The sequence below is a fragment of the Colobus angolensis genome, unplaced genomic scaffold (assembly GCF_000951035.1).
Source record: "Colobus angolensis palliatus isolate OR3802 unplaced genomic scaffold, Cang.pa_1.0 Scaffold352, whole genome shotgun sequence".
Classification (NCBI taxonomy): domain Eukaryota; kingdom Metazoa; phylum Chordata; class Mammalia; order Primates; family Cercopithecidae; genus Colobus; species Colobus angolensis.
The window spans coordinates 782,666-798,064 of NW_012116844.1; the positions used below are offsets into that span (position 1 = coordinate 782,666).

At 42.7% G+C, this 15,399-nt stretch overlaps 1 pseudogene across 1 annotated transcript; it reads right to left on the reverse strand.

The window, feature by feature from the left end:
- Positions 1–14,618: 14,618 nt before the first annotated feature.
- On the reverse strand, positions 14,619–15,047 carry LOC105519567 (annotated as a pseudogene). Its single transcript, XR_001002993.1, has one exon. The product of XR_001002993.1 is annotated as a 60S ribosomal protein L31 pseudogene (transcript).
- Positions 15,048–15,399: the final 352 nt, after the last annotated feature.

Here is a 15,399-nt window from a genome sequence, read left to right on the forward strand (position 1 = left end):
GCCCGCGCTCGCACCCGGTCTCCGCGGCCGCGCCGCCGGTTCCGCCACCACTCCTGGCCCGGAGTCGCAGATTCAAATTTTACAGCACTGCCTGTCTCGCAGAAGTGCCTGTGGACACAGGGCGGCAGCTCCCAGTCGCCATCCCAAGCCGCCGAAGAATCCCCCAGAGCTAAGGCAGACGTATTTAGCTTTCTTTTCTTTGCAGGAGAAAGGTTTTGCTTTAACTACTTAATGTCCTTTGTTTAAATAAATCACTAGGCTGGTCCGGGTGCGGTGGTGTTTGCAACTAGTTGATGACAGCCAGAGATTTGTTTCTTCTCCACTCCCACTGTGTCACATGACCAGCTTTAAAATTAAAAACATAAAGTACTATATTCCTAAAAGGAAGTGTTGCTTTCATTTTTTTCTGGCGGCGGGAATCATTCCTGGCCTACCATTTTAGAGCGCGTTGCCAGAAAAGAGATTTCAATGAAGGGTAACTCTTTCCTGAGAGTGGGATGTGGGGAGACAGGAATAAGAAAGAAAAAGGAAAATTTTCCTGAGGAATGAAGAAGGTTGCTGAAGAAATGTGGAACAGTAGGGTGAGGAGGGGGAAGAGCCCTCAGCCCCCCTCACACAGCATCTCTGTCACTCCATCTGCCCAGTGCCTTGCATCCAGCCCGCACCATCGCCGCTCCCACGCAGTTCAGCGAATTCCCGCCACTTCGCCGGCAATGAACATGCGGAACTCATCAATCCCAATACTGGAGGAATGACTGACCTGGAGCATAAAGATGGTGTTTATAAAAGGCCTAGGTAAATTTGTGCATTACATATCCGAGGAAAACCACTCCATAACTGACTTTGCCTTCTAGTTTTAGAAGATGAGTACCATAAAATTCCACAGGGAAGTGGATCTGAGGAAGTGGCTCTGAGGTGTTGTGGAAGAACTGCAGTAACAACTCCTCCCCCGGTCTCCAATTTCTGTTCGTAAAACGAGGGATTGAACTATGAAAACCTCCAGGGCTCCCTGTGGTCACCCAATCATCCTAATACCTCCAGAAACAAATTCAGAGTTCAACAGATTCAGGTTTATTAATCCACTGCCTTGAAGAAGAGCTCAAGCTCACGGAACCTTAGAGCATCTCACCAAACAAAAGAATAGATGGAATTAACCCCGGGCTTTCTGGGAGGTGTGGAGTTCTGATAACATTTCAATGAGGCAGTGTTTTGAGAGGCCCCAAGCAATGCAGAGAGCTGCAAGTAAAGGCATTAACATCAGACCTGGCCGGGAGTGGTGGCTCACGCCTGTAATCCCAGCACTTTGGGAGGCTGAGGTGGGCGGGTTACCTGAGGTCGGGAGTTTGACACCAGCCTGACCAACATGGAGAAACCCTGTCTCTACTAAAAATACGAAAGTAGCTGGGCATGATGGTGCATGCCTGTAATTCCAGCTACTCAGGAGGCAGAGGCAGGAGAATCACTTGAACCCGGGAGGCGGAGGTTGTGGTGAGCTGAGATGGCGCCATTGCACTCCAGCCTGGGCAAGGAGAGCGAAACTGCATCTCAAACAAACAAACAAAAATCAGGTCTGGACTACAGTGGACCCCAGATTCTGTTTCTTTGAATACTACAGTTAAGATGGATGGGAAGGGTTATCTTCAGAAACCCCTTTTTCCAAAGTTCTTCACCTGGCTTGGAAGTCAAGGCTGTTTCTCTATGTCTTAGTTACTCCAACTAAGAGTGGAATGTTTTATTCTTACTGATATAATTTCAAGCAACAGTTTCTAATAGTCTATGATCTTTGTAGAATCAGTTTTCTCAGTAAGAAATCAGTAGGCTAGGCATGATGGCTCATGCTTGTAATCCCAGAACTTTGGGAGGCTGAGGCAGGGGAATTGCTTGAAGCCAGGAGTTCGAAACCAACCTGGGCAACATAGAGAGACCTTGTCTCTACAAAATAATAAAAATAATAAAATTAACTGGGCGTGGTGGTGTGTGCCGGCAGTCCTAGCTACTACAGAGGCAGAGGCAGGAGGATTGCTTGAGCCTAGGAGCCAAGGCTACACTGAGCTATGGTCATGCCACTACACTCCAGTCTGGGTAACAGAGCAAGACCCTGTCTCAAAAAAAAAAAAAAAAAAAAAAGAGAAGGAGAAACAAAGAAGGAGTTTGTGTGACACTTTATAAATGTAGTATGTCCTTAAGAGAAATACTCTTTTCTGCTTACCTTTCAGCTGGCTTTACACTCTGTCTGTTAGTCCAGTCTAATCAATGAAGGTAGAGTCTTACTTTGTCACTTTTTCAGTCCTAGTATTCTTTACCTGGTTCCTTCATCATATCTATATCCTGTCATCCTTATCTACAATTGCAGAAAAAGTCAGCACTCTCCCTCTCAAAAACTAATTTCTCAGTTGCATTCAAAATTCTTTCCAACTTTGTCCAATACCTGGATCTTACCAATGGCCACCGTCTTATTCCATCTTTGATTTCTCCCTTTTCTTGGCTTCCCTGGAGAAAAAAGGGAAACAAATATGCCTTTCAACCCCTGCCTCTCTCCTCTTCCTGCACAACAGATTCTGGAAGCTCAGTCTTCATAAAAATAAAAACCAGAGGCTGGGTGCAGTGGCTCACGCCTGTAATCCCAGCACTTTGGAAAGCCAAGGCAGGTGGATTGCCTGACCTCAGGAGTTCGAGACCAGCCTGGGCAACACAGTGAAATCCCATCTCTACTAAAATACAAAAAAATTAGCTGGGCGTGGCGGCGTGTGCCTGAAGTCCCAGCTACTCGGGAGGTCGAGGCAGGAGAATTGCTTGAACCCAGGAGGCAGAGGTTGCAGTGAGCCAAGATCGCAGCACTACACTCTGGCCTAGGCAACAGAGTGAGACTCATAAATAAATAAATAAATAAATAAATAAATAAATAAATAAATAAAAGCCAGAAAGGGAAGTGTCTGCAAGAGCTTTCCGCTTTCAGACCTGACATACATACTTTTCCTGGGAAAGAGAGCACAAAAAGCCTGAATGTTATCACAGAACCAGGAAGGAGAAAAATGGTATGGAAAAACAAAATTGTTCTTAACATTGTCCTGTCACACTACTAAAGAATAATGGTATCAGGCGATAAGGGTTTAAGAAATATTTTCATGGGGAAACAAAAGACTGATTTTTTAAAACCTGGTTAATCCTAGTAATTCTTCCAAATATGGAACAGACTGCCATTATTCAGAATTAGCAGTGAAACAGCAGGTTTCCTTGAGAGCACATTTCAAGACTTATTAGCATAACTTTTTCCTATGGAAATGCAAGTGGTGCTTTCACCTATACAGATTAAGAACATTAAACCTCCACTGTGGGCTGGGCTTGGTGGCTCAGGCCTCTAATTCTAGTACTTTGGGAGGCCTAGGCAGGAGGATCACTTGAGGTCAAGAGTTTGAGACCAGCCTGGCCAACCATAGTGAAACCCCATCTCTACTAAAAATACAAAAATTAGCCGGGCATGGTAGCAGGCACGTGTAATCCCAGCTACTCAGGAGGCTGAAGCAGGAGAATCACTTGAACCCAGGAGGCAGAGGTTGCAGTGAGCTGAGATCGTGCCATTGCACTCCAGCCTGTCCAAGAAGAGTGCAATTCCGTCTCAAAAACAAAAAAAAATCTCCACTGTGGAAGTTAGTCTCTGATGAACTGTGCCTTCCTGGGTTCACACTTTTGTGCAGCCTCTCTCCTTAAATCTTGCATGGTTGGCCCTATGACTCACTTGCAACCAATATATGTGGCAGAAGTGAGACACCACATGCTATCTGAGACTAGGCAAGAAGAAGTCTTGCAGCTTCCACCTTAATTTCATGGAATACTCTAGGAGCTCTGAGCTGCCATCTACGATAACCAACCACCCTGAGACTACCATGCTGGGAAGGCCATATGTGGGCATTAAGCAATGGTCTCAGCTGATCCCAGCCTTCCCTCCAAAGACCAGACTTGTCAGTGAAGCCATCTTGGACCATCCTGGCCAACACACCCACCAGTTGAATACCAGTGAGTAATTTCAGTTAACACTCTTGGAGTAGAAGAATCACCCAGCCGAGGCCTGTCCTAATTCCTGACTCATAAAATCATGAGATATAATAAAATGGTTATTGTTTTCAGCTGCTCCGTTTTGAATCATTTGTTACATAGCGGTAGATCCCTGGAATGATAACCTAAAACTTGGAATTTAAAATGTTTCTCCTGGAAATAATCCTGTCAAATGCTACTTATATGTAATAAATGTATTAGAGTGGGCTATATTCTAAATTAATTATGAATTAAATGGAGGGAATCTAAGAACATCACCACTGTTTAAAAATAAATGTACTTATTTATTATAAGTACATTTATAAAAGTATGTTTATTTTTAACATTACTACTGTAAGAAAATTTATTTTCTGTTTCTACTTGAAATGACCAGAAATGGGCTTTTGGAATAGAAAATTATAGCATTTCTTTTTCAAATCTGTATAAGACGCACCTGCTCTTTTCTAGCTCCAGGACCCCATCCTGGTCCAAGCCTCACTACTTCAGGCCCAGGTTACTACGGGAGGTCTCAGCCTCTTTCCCATTTGAACATTCAGTAACTATAGGTTGAGTTCCCACCATGGGCCAGATGCTGAGATAGACTGAAGGAATACAATAGTGAAAAAGACTAAACAATTCCTCCCACATCCACTGTTTTGCATGGAGTTTTCAGATTAAGTCTCCAAAAGCATTACCTTTATTACGTCATTTCATTACTCAAGAACCTACAACAACACGCTTTTTCCTACTCAAACTAATTCAAATATCTCTGCTTGGATTCCAAGGCCTTATTCTAGCACTGACTCCCCATTACATAATTAGGGTGTTCCACTGCTCGGTGACTTACATTCTTAACTCCTGAAAACTGGTCTTTTCACGGTCCTTCATTATAATTTGCTAATTTCAAAGTCAATCTGATCTGCCGTGTATGTCTCTCTCCTTTGTGCTTGTCTACATCCCATCCATCTTTCCTCAGGTTCCGCCTTCTGCGAGTGCTTTGTACCACATGGAACTATTTCAGAGGTCAGAGTGAAAACTCCTACGTGGTATTTAATACTATAGTTTTATTTATTTATTTATTTATTTATTTATTTATTTATTTATTTTTAAATTTTTTTTCAGATGGAGTCTTGTTCTGTCGTCCAGGCCGGAGTGCAGTGGCACTATCTCGGCTCATTGTAACTTCCACTCCTAGGTTCAAGTGATTCTCCTGTCTCAGCCTCCTGAGTAGCTGGGACTACAGGCACCTGCCACCACACCCAGCTAATTTTTGTATTTTTAGTAGAGACGAAGTTTCACCATGTTGGTCAGGCTGGTCTCAAACTCCTGACCTCAGGTGATCCACCCACCTCAGCCTCCAAAAAAGTGCTGGGATTACAGGCGTGAGCCACCGCACCTGGCCTTATTTTTAATTTTTTGAGACGAGGTCTCTTTGCGTTGCCCAGACTGTTCTCAAACTCCTGGGCTCAAGCAATGCTCCTGTCTTAGCCCCCCAAGTAGATAGGATTACAGGCACACATTATCGCATCCAGCTTCATTTAATTCTTTAGAACCTATATATTTTTTCTATTTTATCAAAGAAACACATTCATAGTTTAAAAAGTGAAAACTACACTACAACCCTGAAAAATAGAAGTTCTGTTTCCACTCGATCCAACCTCCATTTCTGTTCTCCAGGGCAACTACTTTAAATCTTTTAGCAATTTCTTCTAGTATTTATCTCCATGTTTCTAAATAGCATGATTTTATTGCTGCTTTTTGACTTATGAACTATTATTATTAGGTGAGGTTATAGCTCCTTTACACAAGCCTCCATCTGAATCAACATATTTTCTTCTCTTTATCTTCTCAATATATATTTCTATCAGTATTTTTAGTTAAATTAATATTCCCAGCTTAGCCATATAGTGCACTGTAATTACGTTGCCTACCTTGTACAACTTTTTGGTTTTCTCTGGATTTAAAAATTGCCTAACTTTTTCTACCAGTTTACTCTTAACACATTCCAAATAGCCACCAGCAGTATAAAGCTAATCTTGATATTTTGAAGGTATTGCTCCTTTTGTTAAGTCTGATTCCGAGTCCTAATCATTTGTATGTGATCTGAATTTTTCTTCCAGGCAGTGTTTAGTCTCTTTTTGTCTACATTTATCTTTTCTTTCCTATTTTCCATTTCTTTGTTTTCTTGTTCTCCTTTTAGAGATATTCTCTTAACTTTATTTTCAGCTCTTTTCTATTGGTGATGTGTGTGTGTGTGTGTGTGTGTGTGTGTGTGTAATTAGGAAGATAGTATCTCCTGGATGGACTGGGCATGATGGCTGACAACTGTAATCCCAGAACTTTGACAGGCCAAGGCAGGAGGATCACTTCAGCTCAGGAGTTCAAGACCAGCCTGGGCAACACAGCAAGCCCCCATCTCTACAAAAAATACAAAAAACTAGCTGGGCATGGTGGTATGCACCTATAGTCCTATCTACTTGGGAGGCTAAGGTGGGAGAATCGCCTGAGCCTGGGGAGGTCAAGACTACAGTGAACTGTGATTGCGCGACTACAGTACAGTCTGGGCAACAGAGCAAAATCCTGTCTGAAACAAACAAAAAAAAGTCTTTGATGTGCTGATCCCACCCTATGGGGTGTGTGTGTGTGTGTGTGTGTAAAACTCTCTGAACCCTTAATTCTCCAAATGGATGTTTTTAATGAAATGTTTCTATTCACAGACCAATATGTTCTCTTGTTATTCAGATTATATATATAGATAGATAGATATATTTTATTTTATTTTTTTTTTGAGACGGAGTTTTGCTCTTGTTACCCAGGCTGGAGTGCAATGGTGCGATCTCGGCTCACCACAACCTCTGCCTCCTGGGTTCAAGCAATTATCTTGCCTCAGCCTCCCAAGTAGCTGGGATTACAGGCATGTGCCACCACACTCAGCTAATTTTGTATTTTTAGTAGAAACGGGGTTTCTCCATGTTGGTCAGGCTGGTCTCAAACTCCTGACCTCAGGTGATCCACCCACCTCGGCATCCCAAAGTGCTGGGATTCCAGGTATGAGTCACTGCTCCCGGCATGTTTTGTTTTTTATTTTGTTTTTGTTCTCCAAATTTTCTCTGGAGTCTGTCACTCATGTCAGAGGATTTCCTCACGTCAGTGGTGGGCCTTGGTATTCTAACAACTTGAGTGAGAAACTAAAATGTGTTGGAAAACCTTGTGCATGTTGGTAGTGTTTAGAGATTAATGGGTTTCACCAAGCTGTGATTGGGCAGAAACTAGCCATTTCGTTAGGGAAATTCTAAATGTCTTTTTTATTTTATTTTTATTTTTATTTTGAGACAAAATCTCACTCCATCATCCAGGCTGGAGTGCAGTGGCATGATCTCGGCTCACTGCAATCTCTGCCTCCTGGGTTCAAGTGATTCTCCTGCCTCAGCCTCCCAAGTAGCTGGGGTTACAGGTGCGTGCCACGAAGTCCGTCTAATTTTTATGTTTAGTAGAGATGGGTTTTCGCCATGTTGGCCAGGCTGGTCTCAAACTCCTGACCTCAGGTGATCCACCCGCCTCAGCCTCTCAAAGTGCTGGGATTATGGGTGTGGGCTACTGTGCCTAGCCACTGTTAATTTTTTTCTTTACTGTGCAGAACTCTTTTAGTTTGACATAATCCCATTTATCTAAAAATAGTTTTGCTTTTGTTGCCTATGCTTTTGGGGCCATATCCAAAAAAATCATTGCCCCTACCAATGTCATGGAGCTTTCCCCCTGTTTTCTTCTAGTAGTTTCATAGTTTTGGGTCTTACATTTATATCTTTAATACATTTTTAGTTGGTTTATGAATATAGTATGAGATAAGGGTCTAATTTCATTCTTTGGCATGTGGATACTCAGTTATCCCAATACCTTTTATTGAAGAGACTATCTTTTCCCCATTGTGTGTTCTCGGCACTGTTGTCGAAAATCAGTTGGCTATAAATGTGTGGATTTATTTCTGAGCTATTTATTCTGTTCCACTGGTCTATGTGTCTGCTTTTACGCCAGTACCATGCTGTTTTGATTACTATAACTTGGTAGCATATTTTGAAGTCAGGTAGTGTGATGCCTCCAGCTTGGTTCTCTGCTCAAGATTACTTTGAATTCTTTTGTGGTTCCATATGAATTTCTAGATTTTTAAAACTTTCTATTAATATGAAGAATGTCACTGGTATTTTGATAGGGATTGCATTGAATCTGGAGACCTTTTTGGGTAGCGTAGACCCAATGTCGTTTTAAAACATTTCTTATGAATTGGTTCATTTCCCTAGAAAGGAATTATCTTATTTTTTGCTGGGTTTACATAAGTCTGGCTGCCAGTTTTCTCAGAAATGATGGGGTTAGGCAATCTTAACATTCAGTTTGTAGGTTTTATTTCCCTGTTTTCAGTAAGGCGACTCACCCCATCTTTGTGTATGTGGTGTACCTGAGTCCACAGCCTCACTGGTTCAACTTCTCTAGAGAGTGAGCTTCCTTCTTTCTGTTGTGCTGGGGGAGAGGACAGTCTTCTGGCACTTTTGGGGAGGGGGCAATTGCATTTCAACAGATCTTTATATACATTTTTAACTAAACCCTCCTATTTTCAGCTCTACCCTGCACCCCAGCCTCCTGGTGTCTACATTTCCCGAGGCTTTCTGGTGTTCTATATAGATAATTAACTTACTTCTTGACATTCTGCCTGCAAGCTTAGGTTTTTAGCTTTCTCCAGGCTATTTAGGTAGTTACACATTTCCAACATTTTGTTGAAATCCTGTTTGCTGATGGTCTTCTTTCAAGTTTTCTTTATGCTGTGGCTTTAGGCTTTGGTATTTTGTTTTTTTGGTTTTTTTTTTTTTTTTTTTTGGTTTTTTTGAGACAAGGTCTTGTGGTGCTACCCAGGCTGGAATGCAGTGGAGCAATCTCAACTCACTGTAACCTCTGCCTCCCAGGCTGAAGCGATTCTCCTGCTTCAGCCTCCCGAGTGGGTTGGATTACAGGCATATGCCACCACACCTGGCTAATTTTTGTATTTTTAGTAGAGACAGGGTTTCGTTGTATTGGCCAGGCTGGTCTTGAACTCCTGGCGTCAAGCGATCTGCCCGCCTTGGCCTTCCAAAGTGCTGGAATTACAGGCTAGGCTTGAGCCACCGCGACCGGCCTGGTATTTCTTTACTAACATTTTAGTGGAGCTTCAAGTGGTTTGAAGAGAAATGTGAATGTTCAACCTCCCATATTTAATTTGCCACAGTTTGTGTCTGAGTCTCTAGTTTAATTATGTTGTCACCCCAAGAATATAAGTTACTTGAGGGCAGTGACTGTGGCTCATTTCCTTCAACAATGCTTAGCTCAGTGCTCAGGATCTCACGAATGCTAACATGTCCTCTGTACTAATTGAAATTGGAATTCAATGAGTGCCTATTAATTAACATGCTCTGCTCAGAAGGTGGTGGAATACAAATATGAACAGGGTCCTGTTGAAAAAGACCAGGATTCTGTTGGGGAGTTAGGATAGTAGAAACCATAGGGATAGGTTCTATGAAAGCAGGGCCATGAGAGCACAAAGAATGGATATTTTGGAAAACTTTCCTGACCATTTAAAGTTGATATCAGGGATGACTGTCAAGATGTTTAACAAAACTTGCCTCTCTGTTCAGAACGTTAGGTTAAATGTACCATTGGTTGACCAGGCGTAGCAGCTTCCCTCACATATTTTTGTATTTTTTATTTTTTTTTGAGATAGGGTCTTTCTCTGTTGCCCAGACTGGAGTACAGTGGCTCAATCACAGCTCACTACAGCCTCAGGCTCCTAGGTACAAGTGATCCTCCTGCCTCAGCCTCCCGAGTAGCAGGAACTACAGGCATGTACTACCATACTTAGCTAATTTTAAAATATTTTATAGAGACAGGGTCTCACCATGTCATCCAGGCTGGTCTCCAACTCCTGGGCTCAGGTGATCCTCTCCCCTTGGCCTCCCAAAGTGCAGGAATTACAGGTGTGAGCCACTGCTCCCAGCCTCCTCATGTCTTCAATGACCAAGGTTTCATTCTTACCCAGCAAGTCCCCCGATATTAATAATTATAAGGCGAATGGACATAATTGAAAAATAAACTGGAGTGCCTCCCCTATTTATTCATATTTTTACTGTGATTTGACAAGCTAATTGATTCTATTTCTAAAAAGCAAGACCTGTTTACATTTTACATTTTTTCAGACTCTTTTTTCAGACTCCTTTGTCTTTCTTTTTTTTGAGGCAAAATCTTACTCTGTTGCCAGGCTGGAGTGCAGTGGCATGACCTCAGCTCACTGCAACCTCCACCTCCCGGGTTCAAGTGATTCTCCTGCCTCAGCCTCCTGAGTAGCTCAAACACTTGACCTCAGATGATCCACCCACCTCGGCCTCCCAAAGTGCTGGGATTATAGGCATGAGCCACCATGCCCAGCCTACAGAAATTAACATTTGTAAAGCCAAGTCCACACACCTAGAATTTAGCAGACAGATCCACAAGAAAACTGGCAGGAATGTTATCACAACCAGTGCATTCACTTAAACCCAATTAATAGAGTAGTAATGTACAATGACATAAAAATTTTTATCATTATTAATACTATTTTGAGATGGAGTGTCACTCTGTTGCCCAGGCTGGAGTGCAGTTGTGTAATCTCAGCTCACTGCAACCTCCATCTCATGGGTTCAAGTGATTCTTGTGCCTCAGCCTCTCCAGCAGCTGGGATTACAGGAGCACGCCACCACACCTGGCTAATTTTTGTATTTTTAATAGAGATGGGGTTTCACCATGTTGACCAAGCTGGTCTCACTCAAACTCCTGACCTCAAGTGATCTGCCTGCCTCAGGCCTCCCAAAGTGCTGGAATTACAGGCGTGAGCCATCGCGATCGGACAACTTGATTTTTAATACAGTAAGAACTATCAGTTTGTGCCCTTCCATCAACTGCTTTTTTCTTTATCAAAAATGAAACAAAACCAAAACCAAGTGGCTGATAGTTAAATTGAAAGGCAGACAACTTGAAATTCATTTTCAGCAAACTCTTTCCCAGAGTTCAGATACTTCCACCTTCTCTAAGTGATAGGCATAGTAAACTCCTCCTAGATGTGTTTCTTTTTTTTTGAGACAGAGTTTCTCCCTTGCTGCCCAGGCTGGAGTGCAATGGTGCAGTCTTGGCTCACTGCAACCTCTGCCTCCTGGGTTCAAGTGATTCTCCTGCCTCAGCCTCCCGAGTAGCTAGGATTACAGGCATGTGCCACTACGCTCGGCTAATTTTGTATTTTTAGTAGAAACGGGGTTTCTCCATGTTGATCAGGCTGGTCTCCAACTCCTGACCTTAGGTGATCCACCCACCTCGGTCTCCCAAAGTGCTGGGATTACAAGAGTGAGCCACCATGCCCGGCTGTTTTGTTTTTTAAGACAAGGTCTCACTCTGCCACAAGTTGGAGTGGAGTGGCTTGATCATGGCTCACTGCAGCCTCGTCTTCCTGGGCTCAAGCGATCCTCCTGCCTCAGCCTCCTGAATAGCTGAAACTACAGGCACATGCCACCACACCTGGGTAATTTTTTAGATTTTAGATTGCACCACTGCACGCCACACCACTGGCGTGCAGTGGTGCAATCTCAGCTCACTACAATCTCAGCCTCCCAGGTTCAAGCGATTCTCCTGCCTCAGCCTCCCAAGTAGCTAGGACTACAGGCACCCATCACCACACCCGGCTAATTTTTGTATTTTTAGTAGAGATGGGGTTTCACCATGTTGGCCAGGCTGGTCTCAAACTCCTGACCTCAGGCTATCAGCCCACCTCGACCTCCCAAAGTGCTGGGATTACAGGAATGAGCCACTGTGCCTGGCCAGATTTTTTGTCGAGACAGAGTCTCCCTTTGTTGCTCAGGCTGGTCTTGAACATCTGGACTCAAATGAGCCTCCCTCCTCGGCCTCCCAAAGTGTTGGAATTACAGGTGTGAATCACGGTGCCCAGCCCTAAATATGTTTCTTAGCATTGATGAATCTTAGGAATATTGAACCTGGATGTGTCACAACTGTCCACCCTCTTTTCAGTTCTGCTTATTACTGTCACTCCAAAAGTTTAGGAATCAAGACAAAAGTATTGATTTATATTATATGGATATACCTATTTAGAAAGGTAATATAATTTTCTCTCTTATTTTGGAGGCCTTGAAGTGTTATTTAAAAGTATAGTCTGACGTTTTATCATAGACATCTTATAGACAAAATTAAAATAGGCACTGTAAATCAAGATGGTGATGTTTCTTTTATCCTAATTGTGTTCATGTTGTAACATGTCTGTTGCAGCTAAGCCTTTTGCAGGAAGGTACTACCTTAATCAGGACAACTGCAGCCTCACCCCTGGGTTTCAGCTGCACAAATACTCAAAGTAATCATTAAGTTATTTAATATGCAAAATGTATAAACACCCTTTTTACAAGGGCTCTGTTCATTTTCAAGATCCTGGAACTTTAAATATATCATTTGCGGGTGGTAATTGAATAGTACCAGCAGTAAAATAGTGTTATAATAGCTTGCTTGCTAAATGAACCGATTAGGCATCAAATCTTTTATTCGCAGCATTAAAATGGGTATGATTGTTGGACATTTCTGAAAGTGATTTGTACTCAACACATTTGCAGTTAGCAGTTCTAATGCTCATGAGATGAAGGAGCTGAGTTTCCTGTTGATGAATGGGGAGACCATGAACAGGAAAACATATTTCATTCAGATAAATAATAAAAACAAAGATTAAAGTCTTTGGAAAGAATCTTTGTGTGTGTGTGTGTGTGTGTGTGTGTGTGTGTGTGTGTGTGTTTTAGGATGGTTCATTCTGAAGAATCTTTGTTAGTAAGTAGTCTTTTTATGGGTCACACTTCATCTTCTTTGATGTACTCTAAAGAGTATTTGGATTTATGTCTTAAAATAAAGAAAACAGTTATTATGCTGCATATAGGGCTTATCTAAGCAAAGACAACATGCACTTCTGTTTGTGGAAAGCATGCATTTTTGTATTAGTTGTCTATGTAATACACAGTCTCTGTAATACACAGTGATACAGAGAATATTTGTGAAGTATCCACTTTACACCTTCCGTTATACTGGAGGAAAACTGAAGATCAGTACAACACTTTTATTCAGCTTATTCTTTTGACTTTTAGGAGTGTGTAGACTTAAAAAATGTTCAACTAACCCAGGAGGCTGAGCCTGGCCCACCAAGGAAGATCATTGCATAGCAACTTCCTCCCTTCACATGGCTCCACCTGATAACCCCAAGATCTGGGCTGTTCTAGGTATTGCTCCATGTGCCCCAACAAGCCCTTAGCAAGAGAGCCTGTTTCCCTTAAGAAGCAATACCAGGAAGGAACCTTGATCCCTCCACCTCCGTGAGAGTGGACCCTCATCTCTCCTCAACCTCCGTTTCATTTCTGGGAATTGGGGCTTAGTTTTGAACCCTCGCAAGGTTGTTTTTACTAATGCCCAAGCCCCTTTACCCCTCTCCCTACAGGTTACACAGGGGAGACCCGGGCCTTGGCAGAAGACTCTGCTGCCACAGTTCCCAATCATTCTGCTTGCCAAATATGTCATCTTCACCAGTTGACTGACCCAAATTTAGGACCATTGATACTGTTAGTTTAAAAAACACATACACAAAAACTCTTGTGAATATCCTTGTTATGCTAGAGAGGAAGGCACATCTCCCTTTATGGCTCTGTGCTGGGGCCTATAGTAGTAAAGTTTACTGTCCTTTTTTGCCTCCCCTGGAAATGACAGGCACTACTCTCCTATTGGCCTCCCTTCCCTTTATAGAAAGACCAAGCAGGCTCCACTGGCCAAGAGGTAGAGTATTTGGTGGTCTGAGTTCTCAGTAATTTGGAAAGTTAACGGGTTGGTTCCTGTGTTACCTTTCAGTTAGTGTGGGAAAGGAAGACTCCTGTTTTCCTGAGATCAGTGCAGTCTCAGGCCTTTGTCAGGGCTCATGGATCAGAGCTGAGACTGGAGGGAGAGGCATTTGGTGTGCCCTGGGAGGGGGACCGGGGGCAGCAGAACAGAAGAAGGCAAGGTTGTTTCCCCTATGCTGGTCCTGTGTTCAGGTGTGATGCACAGCATCACCCATGCACTGCCCTTGATGATCAAGGTTGGGCCTTTTAAGTGGATGAGGGAGGCAGGTTCTGGGTTCCTTGCCTTTTCAGAGCGTGAGGTCAGCTCTGTATGCCTCCTTTTCCTAGCTGGTATTCTAACTAGAAGCATTTGTCAATTCCTTTGCCTCCCAGATGACAACACACATTCATTTTCCAACCTTCCTAACATCTTAAACCTTTCTTCTAGAAGAACTAGAAGACAGAATTTGCTTTGATTCTCTCAGGCGCTGTGCACAAGCCAGGTCTCTGTTTTCTGTTACTCTACCCACATTCTTGCCTTCTCTATCCAACTGTGAAAGTGAGGGGAGGCTCCTGTCCCTTCTTTTAAAGTCCCCAAACCTGGGAGTGCATAGGTACTAAATCAAGCGGTACAATTTTTAATTAAGCAACTGCAGTGTTCACATGTTTCTTTCTTTTTTTCAATTTTGTAACTTTATTTGATGTATTTGATGATCAGCGATTAGTTCTCATCCACATTGACTGTCTGTAGATTTTTGAAAGTGGTAACAGGTACATAGGTAACCAAAGTGTAGAGCTTATTTGGTGAATCTTCATCCTCATTACGTTTTCTAGACAGCCGCACACAGATTCGGTATGGGACATTCCTTATTCCTTTGGCCCAGACAGCTTTGTTGAGCCTGGTATCGATGCGCACATCTGGAGTCCCCATCTCCTTCATGGCAAATTTCCGAATCTCTTTGAGTGCCCGAGGGGCACGCTTCTTGAAGCCCACTCCATGGATGCGCTTGTGAATGTTGATGGTGTATTCTCGGGTCACCACCTCGTTGATGGCAGAACGGCCCTTTTTCTTCTCGCCACCCTTCTTTGAGGGAGCCATTCTGATGGGTCCAAGTTGGAAAGGAAGAGCGCGAGGTATTGTGCTCACATGTGTCTTAATGTGTCGTCTTTTCAATGGTTCTATGTTAAAAGAAGAATATTTGTTTTAATAGTCTCTCTGATTAAAGGAAGTCCCTGTGGCTTTGGAGGCATTGTGCCCATGGTCCACCAAAAAAAAAAAAAGAAAAAAAAAAAAGTTCAACTATACTAAAATGTATATACCAATGTTTATCATATAATGGAACAAAACACACTTTGATTGATTTAGCAGTCAAAATGGAAACTCTAAGTGCAGTATCCATAATTCAAATGCAGCCTTTTCATTTTATGATTGGTGTGCTGAGAATAAGCACATGACTTACCAGAATCA